This window comes from Geotrypetes seraphini, chromosome 2 (genome assembly GCF_902459505.1).
Source record: "Geotrypetes seraphini chromosome 2, aGeoSer1.1, whole genome shotgun sequence".
Lineage (NCBI taxonomy): Eukaryota > Metazoa > Chordata > Amphibia > Gymnophiona > Dermophiidae > Geotrypetes > Geotrypetes seraphini.
In genome coordinates, this window is record NC_047085.1 from 499,669,862 (window position 1) to 499,675,861 (window position 6,000).

General features: G+C 45.6%; 1 pseudogene; it reads left to right on the forward strand.

Annotated features, from left to right (window-relative positions):
• LOC117354949 overlaps positions 1 to 5,793 on the forward strand; it is a 75,757-nt pseudogene extending 69,964 nt beyond the window's left edge.
• Positions 5,794 to 6,000: the final 207 nt, after the last annotated feature.

Below are 6,000 nucleotides of genomic sequence, written 5' to 3' on the forward strand. Positions count from 1 at the left end.
AAGCGAGTTTCCCCATAGAAAATAAGGGAAACTCGGATGATTCGTTCCACATCCCAAAAAGACCCCTCCCCCCCCCTGAGGCCACTGGCGCTGCTCACTCCCACCCTGGGAACCAGCTTCGCACCCTCTGCGGCCCACCCCCAGCATAGATCAGCAGGAGGCTCTTTCGGCACCGGCACGCGTATGTCCTGTGGGTTGGTGCGTGCCGCTGTCCGCTCGAGGTAAGGGTTTGGGGGTGGGCCGCAGGTGGGGGGGTGCAAACAGGTTCCCAGGGTGGGGGTTCGCATATTGCGTCAACACTCGGTTTGCGAGTCAAATTTTGCAGGAGTGTTTTGCTCGTCTTGCAAAACCCTTCGCGAACCGCGTTACTCGCAAACTGAGGTTTGACTGTACAACAAATGATGAATAAGAAATTAGGAGCCCCCAAATTTTGAAAATAAATAGGTTTTCAATTGTTTTCTAAAATGAAAATAAGAAACTGAAGAAAATAAGGATTTGAAATCCTTATCCCACACTGCAGCCTGGTAGGAAAGCATACGATCATGATATCTCTTAAGTTTACAACCTTTCACCGTTGGGAAAGTCAATAGAGCTTTGAAAATATTTTTGAATGGGTTCCAGTCTCCTTTAGGAGGGTCTAGGGCACCTGTACGGTCCTTGATCTCCAGAGAGAGAGGGTAGATGATTTACGCATTTGGGAATTTGGATGCTATTGTAACATAGATCAGTGGTCTCCAACGTGCGTCTGCCGAAGTCCTCTGTTGTGGCCCTCAAACAGTTGGATAAAATGCTCTTCAAATCCTGCATATGCATAATTTCAATCCTGCCCACTTGAAATAGTAAATGCAATCTCTTACGTGTGTTACTCGGGTGTCTCGTGTATGGAATTTGCTATTGCTGACTATCCAAAATAAAGTGAGTTTATATCCTTGAAGTGTTGTAGAATCAATATTGGTATTAATTTTAATGTTTAATAAGAATAGCCTTACTGGGTCAGACCAATGGTCCATCAAGCCCGGTAGCCCATTTTCACAGTGGTCAACCCAGATCACTAGTCCCTGGCCAAAACCCAAAGAGTAGCAACATTCCATGCTACCGATCCAGGGCAAGCAGTGGCTTCCCCCCATGTCTTTCTCAATAACAGACTATGGACTTTTCCTCCAGGAACTTGTCCAAACCTTTCTTCAAACCAGCTACGCTATCCGCTCTTACCACAATATCTGGCAATGTGTCCCCGAGCTTAACTATTCTCTGAGTGAAAAAAATATATACTCCTATTGGTTTTAAAAGTATTTCCATGTAACTTCATCGTGTGTTCTCCAGTCTTAGTCATTTTTGACAGAGTGAAAAATCGATCCACTTCTACCCCACTCAGGATTTTGCAGACTTCAATCATGTCTCCCCTCAGCCGTCTCTTTTCTAAGCTGAAGAGCCCCAACCGTTTTAGTCTTTCCTCATACGAGAGGAGTTCCAACACCTTTACCATCTTGGTCGTTCTTCTGAAAAAGCTTACAATTTAAGTATTTACCTGAGACATTGGGAGATAGGGACTGGCCCAAGGTCATAAGGCGCATCAGCGGGTTTTGAATCCTGCCTTCTCTGACCCTCAGCCCATTGCTCTAATCATAAGAACATAAGCTGCCACACTGGAACAGTCCGAATGTCCATCAAGCCCAGGATCCTGTTCAGACAATGGCCAACCTAGGTCACAAGTACCTGGCAAGATCCAAAAGAGTACAACAGTTTTATGCAGTGAATTTTCCCATCTTAATAATAGTTCATGGACTTTTTCTTTTTTTTTAGGAAATTATCCAAACCTTTTTTTAATCCTTCTAAGCTAACTGCTTTTACCACATTCTCTGACAATGAATTCCAGAGTTTAATTATGTATTTAATGAAGAAATATTTTCTCCAGTTGCTTTAAACTTCATTACATGCACCCTAGTTGTAGAATTTTTGGAAAGCATAGACGAGCGATTCATGTCTAATTGTTCCACTTTATTCACTATTTTATAGACCTCTGTCATACCTTGCCTGAGCCGTTTCTTTATTCTCCATTCTGTTCCCATCTGCTGGAGGGAGGATAATACCCAGAGGCTGGGTCGTCTCTGGAATTGGTCCAAGAAATCTAATTAACACACAGATTTCCCTCTCTTTTCTGTTCTCCCCCCTTTCTTGTATTTATGTTTGCATCTCACTCAAGTGGAAATGTTTTTTAAATCATGCTCCTTGTGGAAGATCAGAAAATATCACTGCTGTTCTCTTTTCCTGCAAGCAGATATCCAGCCTGACGTTATAATAAAGATGGAGCCGGAGGAAGAGCCAGGCGAGTGGGGGCAGGACCCAACAAACAAGGAGCCTCCTCCCAGCTGCTTCATTGGTGAGTGATGAGGACCAAGGGGGGTCTGGTTCCAAAACCCTTTGGGATAATTCTATAACTAAGTGCCACAAATTAGATGCCTCGATGCTGAGTATTAATTCTGTAATGACATCTGGGCACCAAGATTCCATTATGGAACACTAGAGTGAGTTTACTTCATGTGCCTGCTTGTACCCTTATCCGTTAGCTTAGCGGGGTTTAAAAAAGGTTTGGATAATTTCCTAAAAGAGAAGTCCAAAGGCCATTAATAATAATAATAACTTTATTCTTCTATACCGCCACAGTCGAATGACTTCTAGGCTGTTCACATTGAAGAAGGCTGGACAATCAGCGAATTACAGAATGCAAAAATAGAAGTCATTCGACTGTGGCGGTATAGAAGAATAAAGTTATTATTATTATTAATGGCCTTTGGACTTCTCTTTTAGGAAATTATCCAAACCTTTTTTAAACCCCGCTAAGCTAACGGATAAGGGTACAAGCAGGCACATGAAGTAAACTCACTCTAGTGTTCCATAATGGAATCTTGGTGCCCAGATGTCATTACAGAATTAATACTCAGCATCGAGGCATAGTATCTGTTTTGCTACTTGGGATCGAGCTAGGTGCTTGGGACCTGGATGGGGCCACTGTTGGAAACAGGATATTGTGCTTGCTGGACCTTTGGTCTGTCCCAGTATGGCTATTCTTATGTTCTTATGGTAGGCGTAAGTGGGCATGCCTAAACGCAGCACTGTATTCTGTAAGCTACACATGTAAAAGTTAAACCCAGCCATGTCCCCCACCTGTGAACACCCCCTTGTGTTGCTGTGCTAAAGATGATCTGAGAAGCCCACCACAGGGACACAAGCTTGTTAAGAATTTCTCAAAGCGACTGAAGAACATAAGAAGTTGCCTCCACTGGGTCAGACCAGAGGTCCATCTCGCCCAGCGGTCCGCTCCCGCGGCGGCCCATCAGGTCTATGACCTGTGAAGTGGTTTCTGACCACTTCTATGACCTACCCCTAGTTCTATCTGTACCCCTCAATCCCCTTATCCTACAGGAACCTATCCAAACCCTCCTTGAACCCCTGTAAAGTGCTCTGGCTTATCACATCCTCCGGAAGCGCGTTCCATGTGTCCACCACCCTCTGGGTAAAAAAGAACTTCCTAGCATTTGTTCTAAACCTGCCCCCTTTCAATTTCTCAGAGTGACCCCTAGTGGTTGTGGGTCCCCACAGTTTGAAGAATCTGTCCTTATTCACCTGCGTTAAAGCTGGGGATGGACTCTTTGATCATTCACAGTGACTGCAAAATTCTGACACCAAAATTGTATCATTTGGACGATGTTATTTTCTGTGTTTTAGCTCAAACATTTTAATGTGCAAATATTGGTAGGTGGTAACACTAAATTATCAGTAATTTTAACATAGCTTTAAGCCAGTGGTTCCCAAACCTAGTTTTGGAGGTATCCCAGCCAGTCAGGTTGTCAGGATATCATTAATGAATATTCATGAGAGAGATTTGCATGCGCTGCCTCCTTGGTATGCAAATTTCTCTCATGAAATATTGAATACATGGACACTCAATAGAGTTGCTAGCAGGTGGAGACTGAGAACACATTGACTTTTGGCAGTAGTAAAGTGGACTGTGTAGTTGCATCTACAATCAGTCTGTTCTCAGTCTCCGGCAGGTGGAGGTGGAGGTGGTAAGCCTGTACAGTCTTTCCTCTTGTTAGTTAGGGCCTGTTTGATCTGATTAGTGGCCTTCTTAATGTCCCTTTTTTGCAGTCCAGAAGGAACTTGGGGGACCCTTTCGGGGGTCCATCCAACCTCGGGGGTGCCACATTCAAGTGGTCAAGTCCCTCCCCCCCATTTCCCCCACCTCCACAAATTTTAATTAGAGGTGCCTCAGTTGTATGCCTTGCCACTGTCGGGCAGAGCCTGTGGGGTCTGCTCCTCACAACATCTCCATCTTCTGGGGAAAAAAAAAATGATCTGTCTTCTGTAGTGCTTACATTTCACCACTAGAGGGAACTTATGACATACCATTTACTGAATTTCAGTGTTGCATTTAGCATCTGCCGTATGCATGGTTGACAGAGAAACAAAATTGTAGTGAGAAAAGTTAATTGTATTAAACTGTACTTTCTCTTTATGTAGGAGTAGATGGGACTGTGAGTGGAGAGACACCCACTGCAGGACTGGATCCACAGAAAATGCTGTCAGAAGAACATCAGGCCATGTCACATGGAATCCACACCACAGAAGGGCCTTTTAAATGGCTCGGTTATGGTAATGGTTTTGTACAGGAGCCATGTCGTTTAAGGCAGCAGAAGCAGGTGCAGCCGGGAGAGATGCAGTATGTCTGTACGGAGTGTGGGAAAATTTTCAGCAACAAGCACTATCTGCTCGCGCATCAGAGGACTCACACGGGGGAGAGACCCTATGAGTGTCCTGAATGTGGGAAGACCTTCACGCACAGGTCCTCTTTGGCTTACCACAAGCGAACACACACGGGCGAGAAACCTTACCACTGTGTACTGTGTGAAAAAAGCTTCGGCTCCCACACATCTTTCATCGTACACCAGAGGATGCACACGGGTGAGAGGCCCTATCAGTGCCACGAGTGTGAGAAGAACTTCCGGAAGCTGGGGAACCTCAAAGTCCATCTGCGAATTCACACCGGGGAGAGACCGTACCCATGTTCAGAGTGTGAGAAGAGCTTCAAACAGAAGCCTGACCTCATCCAGCACATGAGAACCCACACGGGGGAGAGACCTTACAAGTGTGCTGTGTGTGACAAAAACTTCATGCATCGCTCGGCGCTCATCCAGCACAAGAACACTCACCGGGAGAGGTCTTACCTGTGTACCGTCTGCGGGGAGACCTTGAATGAGCTGAATGCCTTCTACGCCCACCAAAGAACTCACACAGGGGAGAGACCGCACCAGTGTACAGACTGTGGGAAGAGCTTCACAAAGAAGTCCGACTTTGTCAAGCATCGCCGGACACACACAGGAGAGCGGCCGTTTCAGTGCGAGGAGTGTCAGAAAAGCTTCAGCCGCAAGGACAGCCTGATAAGCCATCGGAAGATCCACACTGGCGAGAAGAAGAAAGCTCACAAGTGCACCGAGTGTGAGGAAAGCTTCAGTGCCAATTCACTTCTTCTGCAGCACCTGGGGACTCACGCAGAAGAGAAGTCCATTGGGCCATCGGTAAAGAAGGAGATAGACTCTGAAGTTTTGTAGTGCACGGAGAGGAGAGTTTGTGTGGAGGAGAGATCCATCCAGTCGACAGTGGGGCAGGAACCAGGCTCTCACTGAGGAGAAGCTCTTGCAGCCAGCATAAGGGCAGGAGCCAAGCTCTCTCTTCCTGTAGACTGGTTTAAAGACACTGATAGCAAGACTGGAAAAAAAAAAAAACATCGTTATATAATACATGTAGGGACAGCTTCACAGTGACTCAAATATTACCATACTTATTCTGGCACATCTAAAAGACTTTTTTCCACAGGTGAGTGAGGCAGTGTTGGAGTCACGTTCATCCACTGGAAATCTTATAAACTCCACAACATCCTGTTACCAGAGGAACCCTGGGACCAGGATCCAGCCAAATTTAGAGAAAGAAGATGATGTGATC